Source organism: Mustela putorius, unplaced genomic scaffold (genome assembly GCF_011764305.1).
Source record: "Mustela putorius furo isolate JIRA1106 unplaced genomic scaffold, ASM1176430v1.1 tig00000421_pilon_pilon_pilon, whole genome shotgun sequence".
In the NCBI taxonomy this organism is placed as follows: Eukaryota; Metazoa; Chordata; class Mammalia; order Carnivora; family Mustelidae; genus Mustela; species Mustela putorius.
In genome coordinates, this window is record NW_025421375.1 from 10253157 (window position 1) to 10272851 (window position 19695).

The 19695-nt window shown below is 40.4% G+C and overlaps 1 long non-coding RNA gene across 2 annotated transcripts in view; it reads right to left on the reverse strand.

The window, feature by feature from the left end:
- LOC101671867 overlaps window positions 1-19695 on the reverse strand; it is a 78897-nt gene that overhangs the window by 4796 nt on the left and 54406 nt on the right. The window contains exon 4 of one of the 2 annotated variants that reach the window (XR_006606663.1): window positions 5082-5144. This is a non-coding gene — a long non-coding RNA (uncharacterized LOC101671867). Of the gene's footprint in view, window positions 1-4601; window positions 5145-19695 lie in introns of those variants that run through there. The other variant, XR_006606661.1, reaches the window with a different exon arrangement.

Genomic DNA, 19695 nt, shown 5'->3' on the forward strand with positions numbered 1-19695 from the left:
AATAATAAAACCTTTATCACAAAACTTTGAGGACTAACTGAGACAATGGATCTAAAACATGTAACCTAAAACTGGGCCGCAGTAGGTAGGTATTTGAAGTCATAGATTCAAAGTGTGAGAAGAGGCTTTGAAAGCTCCTTTTTTTGTCAAATGCCCACCGAGCTCAGCTTTAGCCAATACCTGAAGCTGATGAAGGCAACTTTGTGTCACGTACAGTCTTTAACTTAAGAGCTGGCTTTCCTTTAGATGAAGGACCAACTACCTCAAAATGTTTCTCCTATCAGACTTTATGGAATTTGAGGTTCACTCCTTAGGGTTTTGCTATTTTATTACATTTTGTTTTGTTTTGCTCTGCTTGCTTTGCTCTTTTTTTAGGCAAGAATTCTCAAGAACAAAATCTCTGTAACACTGGAATGGGGATGTCCCAAACGAACAAACCGTTCAGTGGTGGTGTATAGTCAAGACCCTACAAAAGTTAAACCATATCAGTTTAATAACTCTTCAGCAGAGAAGAAATTCTTAATCAGAAAGCATGTGCTGAACACTGATTTTTGGCTGAGTATTGTAGGAAAGGAGATAATATAAAAAATAAGAGTCTACGCCCCTGAAAAACTTTGTCTTTAAAAAGGTCATGCAATAAATGCTATGGAAAAAAAGAAAAAAAAGATAACATTTCAGGAGTTTATAGGGGGGGCATCTAGACTGTAATTTTAGGGCTGGGGAGGAGGTATTCTTTGAAGACCTCCCAGGTAAAGTCTCATTTAATGTGTGAAATTACAAGCAAATTGTTTACAAGTCTATCAGCCCACGAAGTCTCATTTAATGTGTGAAATTATAAGCAAATTGTTTACAAGTCTATCAGCTCACTCAGGAATAAACAACTGACTGGGTTCAAATCCTAACTCAGAGGTTGAGTAAATTATTAACCTTTCAAAGCCTCCCTTTACATAAAAGCATAACAGAAAAAACATTAGTACATCTATCATAAATTCATGGCAAGAATGAAAAAAAATGTATCTACAGCTGGTGCTCAGGAAATACTTACTAGTTTAGTTCTTTCCTTTCGCATACATTGGTGTGAGAATAGCTATCTTATCTCTTACCAGAATTTCTGGTCATAATAGATTGCTAGTAGTAGTAGGTGTGTTTGGTGTACACACACATCTACCTTTGTACATACACATATTTATGTATACATACACACATACATATATTTACTTACATGGAAAATGGTTATAGTAAATTAAGAGTAAGACATGCTTACGTAGGTAGGTAGTGAGCAAAAGCCTCGGGGACAGACCCCAAAGATGTCTCAGAGTCAGCCCCTCCAATATCAAATTACAAGCTCACCAAAACTACTTCTTCCAGCATTGTTCATCTCCATGAGTGATAACACCCTCTAGCTATTGTCAAGTCAGAAACACAGGAGTCATCTTTGAGATATTTCTCCCTCGTGTGTCCAAATCACACCCACTACTAAATCTTGAGGACTTTGTCCCCTAAATCTCCCAAACAATTCCCACTCTGAAATTCCTTCACAATGTACCTCAGGTCACATGGCTCTCAGTGCTCGACACAATACTTGGCATCTGGTACATTCACAATGAACACTCGTTGTATTATTGAGTGCATAATGGAACAGGAGATGCAAGAGGGCAGAGCCAAAAGAAAAGGAACGTTTTTAAATGCATCCAGGCAGTACCAAATTGCAATGCACTGCATTTCTGTGCAAATGTCTTAGCTTGGCAGTAGGAAAAAAAACAAATAAGTGGTTGGTACTATCTCTAAGAGCAAAGAAGACTAAAGTAAAACATCAAAACTTCAAATTTAGAGGTAGAAATAATAAAAGAGATGCAGAGAGGTTTTTGGAGCAAGCTGAGGCCAGTGTGCCAAATCTGGTTTTGATTTTACTAGAACACGGCACACTCATTCTTTGACTATTGGCCCTGCCTGCCCTACGCTCTGGGGCAGAGAAGAAGAGTTGCAATGGAAACCGGAGGGCGCACCAGCCTTGAAGGCTTGCAGAAAGAGCTTACCTACCCCACTTTAGAAAAATAAAATACGGCACCTGGGTGGCTCAGTCGTTAAGCATCTGCCTTAGGCTCAGGTCATGATCCTATGGTCCTTGAATTGAGCCGTGCGTCAGGCTCTCTCCTTCGTGGGAAGCCTGCTTTCCCTCTCCCACTCCCCCTGATTGTGTTCCCTCTTTCCCTGTGTCTCTCTCTGTCAAGTAAATAAATAAAATCTTAAAAAAAAAAAAAGAAAAAGCCTATGTAAGTTTTAAAAGGTACATATTTATGTAAATAAGGTGAATTGCGATAGACTATAATGTACTACATGTTTTTAAAACTTGTGAAGAGATGAGAAGACAGCACTGAAGTAGAGGCTGGCAGTGGGCTGAGTAACAGCCCCCAGAGAATAAGGCCCTCATCCCAGGGACCTGTAAATGCTACCTCGTCTGGAAAAAGGGTGTCTGAAGACGTGATTAAATTGAGGGCTTTGTGACATAAGCAGATGATCCTAAAAGATCTGGGTGGGCCCTAAATGCAGTCACAAGTATCTATAAGAGGTAGGTAGGGGGAGATTACACACACACACACACACACACATACACACACACGAGACAGAGGCAGAGTTTGGAGTTTGGACTGTGTCACAAACCGGTGAACAGCACGGGTTGCCAGCAGCCACGAGAAGCTGAAGAGGCCAAGTTACAGATTCTCCCCCACAGCCTCCAGACTGCCCCCCAGTCCTGATGACACCTGGGGTGCAGAATACGGACTTCTGAACCTTTGAGAGGATAAATTATCATTGTTTTATGCAATCGAAGCTGATGTAATTTTTTACAGAAACCACAAGAAAAAGCAGGTCCATCTGTGCACAAAGCAGACAGGAGTGTGAAGTGATTTTATCACAATATGTAACATACCTGAAAATTTGTATTTGGTCCCATTCAATTTTGCCAAATGAGAAGTGTTGCATAAAAGAAATAGCACTTAGGGGCACCTGGGTGTCTCAGTCAGTTAAGCATTTGCCTTCAGCTCCTGTCATGATCCGGGAGTCCTACATCAGGCTCATTGCTCAGCGGAAATCTGCTTCTCCCTCTGCCTGCTGCTCCCCTTACTTGTGCATGCGCTCCCCACCCCCCACCTCTCTCTTTCTCTCATAAATAAAATCCTTTAAAAAAAAAAAAAGAAGAAGATAGCACTTAGAAGTGAGTCCCATGTCCCAACATGCAGTATCTAGTAATTAAAGTCTCCATGTCTCTTTCCATCCCAGCAGCACACCTTCAGACTGCCAACATTTCCTGTCTTAATTTTAGAATAACCTGACTGTGCCCCACAAAGGAGACTTACAGATCTTCAACGTTGTAGATAACCTATTCTAATAAAGAAAGAACATGAATGGAGAAAGGACTTTTATCATCTCAACTCTGCTACTAAATGATTTTATGAACTTAGTTAAGACTCTTAATTTCTGAGTCATCACTTAACCCCTCACCAAACGCGCACGCACACACACACAAGAAAAGATTACTTAGGTGACAGATGTAATAAGATTATAAAAACTTTGTGACAATGAATAATATGATAATGCCTGGCACCAGAATTCTTTTTTTGTGAGGAAACTATCTTTGCTTAAGAAAAATACCAACTTCCAAAGAAGTAGGGCCTCAAAGGTATTCAAGAGAATTAATGTGCTTAAGATGAGACAATTAGAAAGGTTTGCGTTTTTTGTGATTATTTTGTTGTTGTTGTTGTTGTTGTTGTTGTTGTTGTTTTTTTACCTGGTGAGTGAAAAGAAAGAAAGAAGACAGAAGAAGGGAAAGGAGTGTGGGGGGTGGAGATGTAAACAGGTTGAAGGGAAAGGTCCAGAGAGCAACGAACATCTAGCCTCAAATTGGCCTTGTCCAGGTCCCCTTCCTAAAACACAGGGCACCCCTAGGCTCACCCTTCTAACCCTTCTCCCAAGACACCACACAGACACTATCAGGAGTGCTTCCAGGTTCACCTATGGAGCAGCTATTGTGACTTGAGGGTCCAAACTTAAAAGATAAGATGTATTTGTTGATAAAATGCAGAACAGTTGGGCTCTAAGACCCTCCTTTCCTGCTAGTGATGCCTAAAGTTTCTCAAAAAGGAAAGAGCACACGTTTTATATTAATTCAAGTAGTAAAGGCTGAAAATTCCAATGAATTTCGAGCCACAATCCTTCAATAAGTGCTGTTGTTTGGTATGAAACGAAGTGCAAGGGGCCGTGGAGTGCTAAGAAGAGAGGCAGGGTCTCTGCACAGGGTCTCTGATACGCAGTATCAGGGAGGAGTCTGGTCATAGAAGTGACTGGTGATTCCACAATGTGTCGAAATTTGTCCCTCCCTACACCCAGGCAAGGCAGAAAGCAGCCACCAGACAAATAAAACAAATAGGTAAATATTTAGAATGTTGGGTGGTGATAGATGTGAAGGAGTTAAGGAGGCTGATTTCTATATATTTTTTAAAGATTTTATTTATTTGAGAGAGAGTGAACATGAGTAGGGAGAGAGGGATAAGCAGGCTTCCTGCCTGACAAGGAGCCTGATGCGACACTTGATCCCAGGACCCAGGGATCATGACCTCAGCTCAAGGCAGATGCTTAACCAACTGAGCCACCCAGGTGCCCCTGATTTCTATTCTTTTAAAGAACTGTCTGAGATACTGTCATAAAAGGGCTTAGAAAAGTACAAGGCAAAGGCTGAAAACTCTATACCATTTAAAGAGTTGCATTTTTCTGATGTTTTTGATTTTACTCAAAGCAAGTTTTGCTGTGTCATATGCCTCTCACAAACTACCTGTGTAAGTGACTCACACTGCAAATCCATAGACAGCGTTGTCCTTCCTCTGGGCAGATGATGCATGCTCACCAGCGAGGGGCAGCAAATGGGACCTCACGTGCACTCAATGACCCCCATCCTCTCCAGTGATCCCCTGACGGTGGCAAAGTATAGAGGAAGCGTGGCAGAATGGCTGACTTCCACCAATGTTTCAGCCACTCCTGTGGCATTTCACGCTCTTAGTAAGCAGTGCAGTTCCAAAAAGCTTTACCCCTGCGAAAGCATCATTTAGTTGCAGAATCCGTGCCAATTGATTTCATCTTCTTTAGGCTCCCTGGAAAGAAATGATAAATGCTATCAGCAGAAAATCAGTTGTGGGAGCACTGGGCTTATCATGTATACCTTCCAACCCACTCAAACCTCTTCCCAAGCTATTTGCTGGCTCAAGTCCATCCCCTTACTTCAGAATTCACCAAGATTCCTGTTCAATGACTTTCTTTGGCCAATCGAAGTGAACAAAAGTGACACGTATCATTTCCCAGGGAATGCATCTAAGAGCTGTATTTACTTGTTCTCTTCCCTGCTGTTGCAAACCCCAAATGTCATGGGGAGATGGAGGCATCCTAATGCTGAAGTCTCTATCAGCTTGAGCTTCTAAATAACTACACTGATACTATTTATCTTTAGACATGGAGTATAAGCAAAAAATGTTTTCAGAAACTAGATTTTAGGGCTGCTTGTTACCATAGCACGATGTATTTTATCTGGAGTAAAGCCACAATAAATCCCATTTTCAGCACCTAGTAGTTTCCCTCCCCTGCCCCACCCCGGCCTGGAAAAATAGTACGAGGGCATCTGCTGTGTCTAATGAGAAATTAAGACATTTTTAAACGATGAAGGGATTTACACTGATATGAAAGAGCTGAAGTGCACGGTAACTACCCCAGGACCCCGATTACTAAAGAAGATCCCTTCGAAGTGCTACACATAATGCCTCCACATAAACTTGAATTTATTTCAAGTTTCTCCAAAAAGTGGGACACTAACCTAACAGTTCAATTAAAAAAAAAAAATAGTCATAACACTAGAGGCCCTCTGAGTAGGGGAGAAGAAAAGGAGAGCAGAACAGTATTACTGCTGCATCCTGTGTGACTTCGGCAGTTCCTAAAGTGACTGTGGAAGCAACAGCGGAGACCGGGGCACACAGAAGGTCTGATACCCACAGCAAGACGAAGAGCAGTGGTTCTCACGTGCACAGAAGTGACATCTTTATGAAATGAGCTGCAGGAAGGTGTCAGCTGTTAACACCTTCTACGGCCAGAGTAGAGATTAACCCCAGAGCCCACAGAAGAATTTTATTTCCCCAGGAAGACCTGATGGAACTGTGCCAGGTCTGCACATGGGATACTGCATGGGAGGAAGGAGAAAGGGGCCTCACGTCCCTGACACTCCAGCAGGGAGGCTCAGGCCCAAGATGGGATTTTATCGTCCTGCGATTGCTACCCACATTCTTGACAGTCCTCCCCTAGACTGGTCTGAGAAATTACGAATTCATGCAAAAATGGATAAATGTTTATAGAACCATCCAGAAGGATCTGGAATCTGTTGCAGTAACCAGGCACAAACGTTGAAATAAAACAACGTATTCACTGGATCTTGATGAAACAATGGATACACTGGGTCTCTAAACCTTAACCTTTTATGAGAACTATTTGGAAGCCAAACCCATTTTACCCCAAATGGGAGAGATTGACAGCCATAAAATAGCATAAAGATTGAAGCCACAAGATGCTACACCAAAAACACATACTTTTAAGGACATCTTTATTTATATTTTCACAGTATTTTCTCTGAAGTTTATATAATAGCACATGGAGATTTTCATCCAAATACCAACCACACACTACCGACAGCTTTAGACTTCTCAACCCCCTCAGCCTGTAAGTTGCTCCAGGGTGGAAATGGGTGCAATATCTAGAACAGTCATTCCAGGAATTGTCTCTGAGCTATGGCTCCCATCACAGCTCACAGGCAGCAGCCTGAATCTGCTTCACTTTCATCAGAAAAGATAGATGGAATGGAGCCCACTTAGTTCATGGCTGCCAGCCCTCTTCGTCTCCCTCCCACAGACACGCATACAGGAAACCTGGCAGCTTCCTTCTCCCTTCCTGTCATTCTCACTAGGCTAAGGAGCAGGCAGATGCAGGAGGGAGGGGGAAAGCAGAGGCGGCTAGAGCACTTGCCACATTCAGACTTGCCACTACAGGGCCCCCCAGTGCCTGGCGTTCCTCGGGATCTCTTGGCGGGTTCAAGACCGAGAAATAGGGCTAAGTACCCAAGCAAAATGTCCCAGCGGAAAGGAAGGCCCCCAAAACCCAGGGCTTTATTTGAAGCAAGAAATAAATGAGAGGACTTTGCCCTGATTAAATTCTATTACCTTTGAAAAAAGAGAATTGGGAGGTAGGCAACATTTTCTACCAGCCACAGAAAATCTGCCAGAAGGAGTTCTGAGATGATCAAGGAAGAGTTAGACAAAGAGGGATAAAAGCAAAGGAAACAATAAGTTTAACACTGATGGGCTTTCCCAGTGTCCCCGGTGGGAGGAATCCCATGGTGGGGACATGACACATGCCCAGGCAGGCAGTTTTAATTGGCAAGACAACAGACAAACTTGGGATCATGGTCTACTTCCCTTGCTAATAAATGTCCCAAGTGCTCCCAGCACAAACTGTCAGAACAAATCTAGCTTTCCTCTGACTTTTGCAGATAGGAGGTAACACTCAACTCAACCAAACAAATTGTAAGGCTGCTGTATCAACGTAACCTCTCCTTGCCCAACGATAAAAAATGTCAGGAAAAATCTAGAGCAGGATCCTCAGCCACTAACGCACACTCTAAACAGAGTGAGGGACACAGTCCTTTGGTGAAGTGACAGAAGGCAGGCTAGATGAGCAGTTCAAAGTTCTCACCTAGAGCTACAGAGCTGCCTTCTTTAATTTATTCACTCACATGTTTCTTACATGGGTGTGCTATGTTTGATATAATGGCTAACAAGACAAATATGCTTCATACATGCAGAGTGTACAGAATGGCAGGGGAAAGAGACAATATAATAGTAATACATCATCATTATAAAATAATGTGACACATACTAGGAAACACACCATCACCCAGTGCAGCCTAAACCCATGAAGATATAGCAGCCTGATTCAAAACAGACAAAAAGTGGAAACAACTCAAGTATCCATCAACTGATGAATCAAGGAAAAAAAAGTGTGGTATATCCATACAAGGGAATATTATTTAGTCATGAAAAGGAATGGAATGTGGATATAGTCTACCACATGGATGAACTTTGAAAACATTATGCTAAATAAAAGAAGTCAAACACAAAAAGCCACTCAATCTAGGTAAATGCCCATAATAGGCAAATCCCATAGAGACAGAAAGCAAATCAAGGACAGCCAGGGGCTGGAGGATGGGGGGGTGGCTGGGTTGTAGAATGAACGGCTCGTGGGTCCCAGATTTCTTTTTGGGGACAATAAAAATGTTCTCAAATTAGGTAACAGTATTAACTGCACAACCTTACAAAGATAATAAAAACCACCAAATTAGACACTTTAACAGGGTAAATTTTATGGTATGTGAACTATATATCAATTTTTTAAATAGTTAAAGGAGAAAAATCCTTTAGTGGAGAAAGATGAGCCTGACCTGCATAGAATTAGTGTTCCTTGTGAGAGTGCAAAGACATAGGAGGAACAGCATTGGTTTCAACATAAAACATGCTATCACTTAGCCTTACATGCCCACTGTTTCCTAACATGAAAATCTGGATTCCTTCAATGACATGAAGTTTAGAAATAACACATAAATCATCTATTGTAGATCCTCAAAAAAACTGCTGAAGAATATTACAGAATTTACACTAGAGAGGTTCCCAGCGAGGATGAGATTTCCCTAATCCTCGAGGCCAGCAAATCACCTCCCTGGTGTCCAGGGCATAATGACCATCAAGGCAAAATGAAAAGAACTGTGGTAGCAGAAGAAAGTGCATGGAACTTGTCAGTCAAGGTACTGCTTCTTCCCTATCACATGGCAGTACGGAAAGGTCATTCCCCCCCTAATTTATGACTATCTATCTCTGGGACTCCTAACTTGAATACCACTGTGATTTAAGGTCTTCCATCTTTCCTTCGGCATTTTGGAGAATCTATGCTTTGGCCAATTCATTAAAAAGCAGAACTACAAGAACTTAATACAAGACACTGATGAGTTTCAATAAAGCCCTCAGATGTTTTTTAATTGATTCATCAATAGATTTTGCTTAAAAGTATAAAACATGTAATTAGGAAAAGGATGTTTTATACTTTACCAGTTAGAGTTTCCTAAATTTTGTATTACAGGTGAAAAACCAAGCTCAGGTAATAATTTCATCTGGAAAGCAGACATATTCATCACAGAGCAGAGTGCAATTCTAGACATACAGTGGGAGCATAGTAAATGTTTGTTGCAATGGGAAAGCATTACCTAACAGACTAGCACCTGATCAAGAGACTGAAATACATGTATATGAACAATTCTTCTCTAAGGAAGAGATGGCTGAAGTCCCTTACAATCTGACCTTTGCCTCTCTCTAACACCATCTCCTCCATCCCTCCATCATACACTAGTCTGCAATCACACTAAACATGCCCTACCACACCTGAGTGTATAGTCACAATAATATCTGGAGTTCTCTAAATATATCATGCCCTTTCCTGCTTCTATGCTTCTGATGCTATTATTCCCTTGCTTGCATCTCGCCTTTCTCTGTGTCTCTACCTCAGCAAATATGACATGTTACCTAAGACTTGGTACCAGTATAATCTAATTCAGTAAGTCTCCCTGACTGCTCCCTAGTCTTGCCCCTCAGTGTGGATAAGGGGCCCCTCATATATCCTTATCTGAAAATCTGTCACATCATGTTAAAGACAATTGTCTGCTCACTTGTCTGCCATCCTAAATGGTGAATTCCTAGATGGTGGAGCCACGGCTTTCATTCTCCTAATACAGTATTAGTCATTGGCTAAAATGTTAACTGAATGCATGAATAAGTGAATGGATGAATAAATGAATTCATACTTTAGTCATAATTGTATTCAGCATGCAACAATTTTATTACCAACTTCAGAAATTTCCTTAAAATTTTAAAACTTAAAGTCAAATAATTACATTGATGAGAAACACCATTAACTTCATTTAAATAAAACTCAGCACCATTATCACATGTAATTTATAACAAAGCTAATCCAACTCATACTTAATGAGATGAATAATTATTACAGTGTTGTAAGTTCATTGGGCATAAAAGTCAGACAGTTAACATAAACAAATGTAAGTAATACTACTTTTATTTAAGCCAAGCAAACCATTCTTCAGACCCACTGAGGGAAAAGAGAAAAGGCTGAGCAAAGAAGGAAGGTACTCTGCCTGACTCCTTAATCAAGAGCTGAAGTTTTTCAGAGGCGAGTACATCTAATATCCTGCACTCTCAGGAGCAGGAGAGTGTGACAGGAGCAGTGTCACAAAATGTCCTCCTTATCCATTTGCTGGTTCACTCATTAACCCTATCACTTGCCCCAAAAAATAATGGGAAGAAGTTGGTCATTGTTTTAACTGTCTCTCACCAATCAATCTCTGCAATGGACTTCCTTTTGGAAGCCCAAATCTGGGTGCCAAATGCCCACACCTGGGTGGCATTCAATGGTTGAAGAAAGGACAGGCAAGTCCATTGCAGCATCAAGAATTGGAAAGGTACCTGGATACGTTAACTTTCCCAGAGGTAGATTAAACTCTTGGTTAGAGAATTCTAGAGGAACTAAGCCTTGAAATCCTGCACTAAAAGAAAACCTTATCTAACTGCCCAAGTAAGACACCTAGGAATCATGAGAGAAACCAACACATCATTTTGCTCTGTCCTGGTTCTCCCCTCTTTCCCTTCCAGATAAAGATTGCAATTGTATGGTGGCTTCAGTTCTATGCATCCCCAAAGTCAGTTTTTGCCATGGAGAATCTGTAGAACAGCATCCATGCCGATATGATCAATTTTACACTCCGAGTACCAGCTCCCTTGGGAGGAGTAAAAAGTCATACTGGATGACAGCACCCATGGATCAAATAAGAGAAGAGGGTGGAAGTCAGAGCAAAAGAATGGCTCATAGAGCTCCTAGAAGGCACCAGAGAGCTTTAAAGGTTGGGAGAGAAGCAGATTAGGGAGAGAGAAAATAAAAAGAAAACTGGACATTCTCTTTCTGCATTTAAATTTAATAAATAGAAGGTGCCAACCCACAATTTTGTAGATAGATGGTCCCTACAGAATTCTATGTGTACATACCTACTACTTGGGGGAAAAAAAGTACTTCAAAAGCATACTGGTCATCAAAATGAACAAAACCAACACTTTATTCTCTGTTTAGTAATACTTATACTACATATATTTCAAAGCAGATACAGAGAACTCATTTTTTTCATACTTCAAGTTGATTTTAATTTCAAGGTTCCTTGTTGAAATACAAGTTTAATAATTATGGTGTGAGGTGAATAAAATTTTTTTCAGTACCTTCATTGTAATTTTTTGCATTCTTTGTATTAGCATGAGACAATCGTTCTATTTCGTTAATTTAAATTATTTTTAAATTGGCTTTATGCAAACTTGGTATTTGGGATATAATTTGGACTCCCACACATCTTAATTCATTTGGGATCCAATTAAATTATTTTGATATTCCAAAATGCTTAGCTCCCACTCACTCACTTTTCCCACTCCAACAGAGTTAATCATTATATCTACTATGTAGGAGAGGAAGTCACATCAATTAAATAAGGTGCTGATAAGTGTAGTCAGATGAATCTGTTCTGTTCCCAACTGATATTCCACGTTGCATGACTTTGGACTCATGACATCAACCTATCTGTGTGTGTGTTCTTAGCTGATAAATGACTCATATCTGTAGTTTTATTACTCCCTTGGGTCAAAAGGAAGACACGTGATACAGATCTTATTAGACTGGAAACTCCTTGAAGATCACACTAATTCTTCAACACTGTGAACACCAGTGCATCCTCCCCTGTTCATTTCATCTAGTCCAATACTCTAGGGGGCAGAAGAGAGTTGATTAATTTTTTGGCTTAATTGATTTGCTTTCTAAGGCAAGTTAAGTGTAAAGCGCTATAAAGAGAACGATTGATACAAGTCAGTCTAACCCAGTACACTTCTGAAGGAAACTGTGCCCAACCAGGCACATATAACCCTGACTATGAGAGCAGAAATGACAAGAAGTTCACTGAACAACAGAGTTCACTGACACATTGCTTACACGAGGGGCTCCAGGAAGATAATATGCTAGATTCTACCTTCTCCTGTTGGAACTTCCCTATTCACACATGTATATTAAAAGTTCCAAGAAATCTTACATTAAAAAAAGTCATACTAACTTTCTCTTATGCGTTTTCCAAATTTAATGGACCAAAAAAACTTTCTACAAGGAATAATAAATGACATCTTAAGAAACAAACTTTGGGAACCCTTATTATAAAACATATAGTTAAAGACTGACTATTCTGGGGCACCTGGGTGGCTCATCAGTTAGGCGTTCCACTTTTCATTTTGGCTCAGGTCATGATATCAGGCTCTGAGCTCAGCAGGGAGTCTGCTTCAGGATTCTCTTTCTCTCTCTCCGCTCCTCCCCTGCTCCTCCTCTGTCTCCCTCTAAAATAAATAAATAAATAAATAAATCTTTTTTAAAAAAAAAAAAAAGACTGACTATACTACTAAAACTTTGGTTCTCTTCTGCTAGCTTGGGAGGAATAATGTAAATTTTACATGTTATTTCTCTCCCCAAAAAAGCATTTTACTCTGCAAAAGTATTAAAACCTCTTTAAACTGCAATGAGGGGGGAGCACCTGGATGGTTCAGTGGGTTAAGAGTCTGCCTTCGGCTCAGGTCACGATCACAGGGTCCCGGGATTAAGCCCTGTATCAGGCTCTCTGCTCAGCGGGGAGCCTGCCTATAGCTTTCCTTCTGCTCTCTCTCTCTCTCTCTGTCAAATAAATAAAATCTTAAAAAGATAATAAAAAAAAAGTTAAAATAAATTGCAATAGGGGGAGGGGACTAAAAATCACTAAAACCCCACTTCGTAGGAAAAGAATCACACTAAATAATAGTCTGTGAACACAGCCACATATGTTGTGTATGTAAATTTTTAATCTGACAAAGGACAGCAACTATCCATCAAAAATCTATAGCAAATATAGTATAAGGGTAAACCACTGAAGCATTTGTTTTAAAATCAGGGATAAGACATCCCCTGCTGTTATAGATACAGTTAGAAACTGTACTGTAAGGAAAGAAAAAGATATAAAAGAAAATTTAGTAGACAAGAGACAAAACTCATTGCTGAGAAATGATGACTGTCTTTATAAATATCAGTTAAACTGCTGATATATTTTAAAAATTAGATAACTAAGAAAAGAGACAGTATCAAAATCAGTATCCAAAAACCAAAGTAGGTACACACTGATTAAATAACAAAATATAGTAGGAAAGAAACCCATTCATATAAAAATAAAAATCATAAAATATTTGGGAATAAAAAATTAGAAATATTTACATCATAATGAAAAAGGTAAGATGTTATTAAATGACATAAACAAAAAAAAACCTTGAGGAGTGCCTGGGTGGCTCATTCGGTTAAGCCTCTGCCTTCGTTCGGCCTGGGTCATGATCCCAGAGTTCTGGGATCAAGCCCTGCACTGGGCTCCCTGCTGAGGGAGGAAGCCTTCTTCTACCTCTCCCACTCCCCCTGCTTGTATTCCCTCTCTGTCTCCCTCTCATTGTCAAATAAATAAATAAAATCTTTTAAATAAGTAAAAAATAAAAATAAAATAAAACTTGAATATTGAAATATGTCACATTCCTGGGTAGGAAGACTCAACAGTGTCTAGCTGTCAAATTTGTACAAATTAATCTTTAAATTCATGCAAATTAAATCATATCTCAATAAGATCTTTCAGGGATAATTTCACATGTCTATTCTAAAATTCATATGGAAAATAAAATTTGTAAAAATAGTCAAAAAATTTAAAAAGAGAGAGGAGGAGCAAGATGGTGGAGGAGTAGGACACATAATTTCATCTGGTCCCAGGAATTCAGCTAGATAGTTATCAAACCATTCTAAACACCTACAAACGCCACAGGAGATAGAAGAGCAGCAATTCTAGGAACAGAAAGTGACCACTTTCTAGAAAGTGGGACATGTGGAGAAGTGAATCTGAGGCAAAAAATGGGACGATAGACCTGGGGGGAGGAGCCGGCTCCTGGCAAGCAGTGGAGCAGCAGAGCACAAAATCAGAACTTTTAGAAGTTTGCGCCACTGAGGGACATCGCGCCACAGGCTAAACAGGGATGTAGCGCTTGTGGGGACAGGTCTCAGGGACTCTGGGGTCACAGAAAGACCGGTGCTGCCTGAGTGTGGCAGAGCGTCCAGGAATCAGAGCAGAGAAGCCAGCTGCAAAGATGGAGCTGAGGAGTTGGCTCTGGTTACCTTAAACTGTGATCCGTGGCACAGTTGGACTGCCACTCTTCAAGCATGGACCCAATGGCATATTCAGAGAGACACCCTCCTCCCTCCTCCAGGAAGAGCGGCGCTGAAGTGTGCTGAAGGAATCTGCTGGGTTTGGAAACGTCAAACACTGCTGTGCACCAGAGACAAAAACACTTGGTCACAGGCCGGGTGAGCTTGGAGTGTGGCTGAAGACCAGGGAGGTGGGAGGGACTGACTGCATATCTCTGAGGGCCCATTGAAGAGGGGGCCCCTGAATCTCTGCTCCTATGGGCTGGAGATAGGGAAGCAGCCATCTTCATTTCCCTCCTCCAAAGCTACAGGGAAAGCCTTCAGGGAACAAAAGCTTCTGAAAGGAAAACCAAGCAGATTGCTCAGCAGGCCCCTGGCAAGGGTGGTGCAATTCTGCTTCAGGCAAAAACACTTAACAAACACTACAACAGGTCCCTCCCCCATAAGATCAAAAAGAACATCCAGCCAAGACCAAGTTTACCAGTCAAAGAGAACTGTAAAAGGTAAGAGCCACAGGAATAGAGCACATAGAATTCATGGCTTTTTTCTCATGATTCTTTAGTCTTTCAAAGCTGAATATTTAAATTTTATTTTTTCTTATTCTATTTTTTAAATTTTTTCCTCTTTCTTATTTTTTTTTTATTTTATTTATTTTTTTAATTTTTTATTTTTTATAAACATATATTTTTATCCCCAGGGGTACAGGTCTGTGAATCGCCAGGTTTACACACTTCACAGCACTCACCAAAGCACATACCCTCCCCAATGTCCATAACCCCACCCCCCTTCTCCCAAACCCCCTCCCCCCAGCAACCCTCAGTTTGTTTTGTGAGATTAAGAGTCACTTATGGTTTGTCTCCCTCCCAATCCCATCTTCTTTCATTTATTCTTCTCCTACCCACTTAAGCCCCCATGTTGCATCACCACTTCCTCATATCAGGGAGATCATATGATAGTTGTCTTTCTCTGCTTGACTTATTTCGCTAAGCATGATATGCTCTAGTTCCATCCAGGTTGTCGCAAATGGCAAGATTTCATTTCTTTTGATGGCTGCATAGTATTCCATTGTGTATATATACCACATCTTCTTGATCCATTCATCTGTTGATGGACATCTAGGTTCTTTCCATAGTTTGGCTATTGTGGACATTGCTGCTATAAACATTCGGGTGCACATGCCCCTTTGATCACTATGTTTGTATCTTTAGGGTAAATACCCAATAGTGCAATTGCTGGGTGATAGGGCAGTTCTATTTTCAACATTTTGAGGAACCTCCATGCTGTTTTCCAGAGTGGCTGCACCAGCTTGCATTCCCACCAACAGTGTAGGAGGGTTCCCCTTTCTCCGCATCCTCGCCAGCATCTGTCATTTCCTGACTTGTTGATTTTACCCATTCTGACTGGTGTGAGGTGATATCTCATTGTGGTTTTGATTTGTATTTCCCTGATGCCGAGTGATATGGAGCACTTTTTCATGTGTCTGTTGGCCATCTGGATGTCTTCTTTGCAGAAATGTCTGTTCATGTCCTCTGCCCATTTCTTGATTGGATTCTTTGTTCTTTGGGTGTTGAGTTTGCTAAGTTCTTTATAGATTCTGGACACTAGTCCTTTATCTGATATGTCGTTTGCAAATATCTTCTCCCATTCTGTCAGTTGTCTTTTGATTTTGTTAACTGTTTCCTTTGCTGTGCAAAAGCTTTGATCTTGATGAAATCCCAGTAGTTCATTTTTTCCCTTGCTTCCCTTGCCTTTTGCGTTGTTCCTAGGAAGATGTTGCTGCGGCTGAGGTCGAAGAGGTTGCTGCCTGTGTTCTCCTCAAGGATTTTGATGGATTCCTTTCACACATTGAGGTCCTTCATCCACTTTGAGTCTATTTTTGTGTGTGGTGTAAGGAAATGGTCCAATTTCATTTTTCTGCATGTGGCTGTCCAATTCTCCCAGCACCATTTATTGAAGAGGCTTTTTTCCATTGGACATTCTTTCCTGCTTTGTTGCAGATTAGTTGACCATAGAGTTGAGGGTTTATTTCTGGGATCTCTATTCTGTACCATTGATCTATGTGTCTGTTTTTGTGCCAGTACCATGCTGTCTTGATGATGACAGCTTTGTAATAGAGCTTGAAGTCCGGAATTGTGATGCCACCAACGTTGGCTTTCTTTTTCAATATCCCTTTGGCTATTCGAGGTCTTTTCTGGTTCCATATAAATTTTAGAATTATCTGTTCCATTTCTTTGAAAAAGATGGATGGTACTTTGATAGGAATTGCATTAAATGTGTAGATTGCTTTAGGTAGCATAGACATTTTCACAATATTTATTCTTCCAATCCAGGAGCATGGAACATTTTTCCATTTCTTTGTGTCTTCCTCAATTACTTTCATGAGTACTTTATAGTTTTCTGAGTATAGATTCTGTGTCTCTGTGGTTAGGTTTATTCCTAGGTATCTTATGGTTTTGGGTGCAATTGTAAATGGGATTGACTCCTTAATTTCTCTTTCTTCTGTCTTGCTGTTGCTGTAGAGAAATGCAACTAATTTCTGTGCATTGATTTTATATCCTGACACTTTACTGAATTCCTGTATAAATTCTAGCAGTTTTGGAGTGGAGTCTTTTGGGTTTTCCACATATAGTATCATATCATCTGCGAAGAGTGATAATTTGACTTCTTCTTTGCTGATTTGGATGCCTTTAATTTCCTTTTGTTGTCTGATTGCTGAGGCTAGGACCTCTAGTACTATGTTGAATAGCAGTGGTGATAATGGACATCCCTGCCATGTTCCTGACCTTAGCGGAAAAGCTTTCAGTTTTTCTCCATTGAGAATGATATTTGCGGTGGGTTTTTCATAGATGGCTTTGATGATATTGAGGTATGTGCCCTCTATCCCTACACTTTGAAGAGTTTTGATCAGGAAGGGATGCTGTACTTTGTCAAATGCTTTTTCAGCATCTATTGAGAGTATCATATGGTTCTTGTTCTTTCTTTTATTGATGTGTTGTATCACATTGACTGATTTGCGGATGTTGAACCAACCTTGAAGCCCTGGAATAAATCCCACTTGGTCGTGGTGAATAATCCTTTTAATGTACTGCGAATCCTACTGGCTAGTATTTTGTTGAGTATTTTCGCATCTGTGTTCATCAAGGATATTGGTCTATAGCTCTCTTTTTTGAGGGGACCCTTGTCTGGTTTTGGGATCAAGGTGATGCTGGCCTCATAAAATGAGTTTGGAAGTTTTCCTTCCATTTCTATTTTTTGGAACAGTTTCAGGAGAATAGGAATTAGTTCTTCTTTAAATGTTTGGTAGAATTTCCCCGGGAAGCCGTCTGGCCCTGGGCTTTTGTTTGTTTGGAGATTTTTAATGACTGTTTCAATCTCCTTACTGGTTATGGGTCTGTTCAGGCTATTTCTTCCTGGATCAGTTGTGGTAGTTTATATGTTTCTAGGAATGCATCCATTTCTTCCGGATTGTTAAATTTATTGGCGTAGAGTTGCTCATAGTATGTTCTTATAATAGTTTGTATTTCTTTGGTGTTAGTTGTGATCTCTCCTCTTTCATTCATGATTTTATTTATTTGGGTCCTTTCTCTTTTCTTTTTGATAAGTCGGGCCAGGGGCTTATCAATTTTATTAATTCTTTCAAAGAACCAGCTCCTAGTTTCGTTGATTTGTTCTATTGTTTTTTTGGTTTCTATTTCATTGATTTCTGCTCTGATCTTTATGATTTCTCTTCTCCTGCTGGGCTTAGGGTTTCTTTCTTGTTCTTTCTCCAGCTCCTTTAGGTGTAGGGTTAGGTTGTGTACCTGAGACCTTTCTTGTTTCTTGAGAAAGTCTTGTACCGCTATATATTTTCCTCTCAGGACTGCCTTTGTTGTGTCCCACAGATTTTGAACCGTTGATTTTCATTATCATTTGTTTCCATGATTTTTTTCAATTCTTCTTTAATTTCCCGGTTGACCCATTCATTCTTTAGAAGGATGCTGTTTAGTCTCCATGTATTTGGGTTCTTTTCAAACTGCCTTTTGTGGTTGAGTTCTAGCTTTAGAGCATTGTGGTCTGAAAATATGCAGGGAATGATCCCAATCTTTTGATACCGGTTGAGTCCTGATTTAGGACCGAGGATGTGATCTATTCTGGAGAATGTTCCATGTGCACTAGAGAAGAATGTGTATTCTGTTGCTTTGGGATGAAATGTTCTGAATATATCTGTGATGTCCATCTGGTCCAGTGTGTCGTTTAAGGCCTTTATTTCCTTGCTGATCTTTTGCTTGGATGATCTGTCCATTTCAGTGAGGGGAGTGTTAAAGTCCCCTACTATTATTGTATTATTGTTGATGTGTTTCTTTGATTTTGTTATTAATTGGTTTATATAGTTGGCTCCTCCCACGTTGGGGGCATAGATATTTAAAATTGTTAAATCTTCTTGTTGGACAGCCCCTTTGAGTATGATATAGTGTCCTTCCTCATCTCTTATTATAGTCTTTGGCTTAAAATCTAATTGATTTGATATAAGGATTGCCACTCCTGCTTTCTTCTGATGTCCATTAGCATGGTAAATTCTTTTCCACCCCCTCACTTTAAATCTGGAGGTGTCTTTGGGCTTAAAATGAGTTTCTTGGAGGCAACATATAGATGGGTTTTGTTTGTTTATCCATTCTGATACCCTGTGTCTTTTGACAGGGGCATTTAGCCCATTAACATTCAGGGTAACTATTGAGAGATATGAATTTAGGGCCATTGTATTGCCTGTAAGGTGACTGTTACTGTATATGGTCTCTGTTCCTTTCTGATCTACCACTTGTAGGCTCTCTCTTTGGTTAGAGGACCCCTTTCAATATTTCCTGTAGAGCTGGTTTGGTGTTTGCAAATTCTTTCAGTTTTTTTTTTTTTTAAGATTTTATTATTTATTTATTTGACAGAGAGAAACCACAAGTACACTCAGAGGGAGGCAGAGAGAGAGAGAAGGAAGCAGGCTCCCTGCTGAGCAGAGAGCCCGATGCGGGACTCGATCCCAGGACCCTGAGATCATGACCTGAGCCGAAGGCAGCGGCTTAACCCACTGAGCCACCCAGGCGCCCCAAATTCTTTCAGTTTTTGTTTGTCCTGGAAGCTTTTAATCTCTCCTTCTATTTTCAATGATAGCCTAGCTGGATATAGTATTCTTGGCTGCATGTTTTTCTCGTTTAGTGCTCTGAAAATATCATGCCAGCTCTTTCTGGCCTGCCAGGTCTCTGTGGATAAGTCAGCTGCCAATCTAATATTTTTACCATTGTA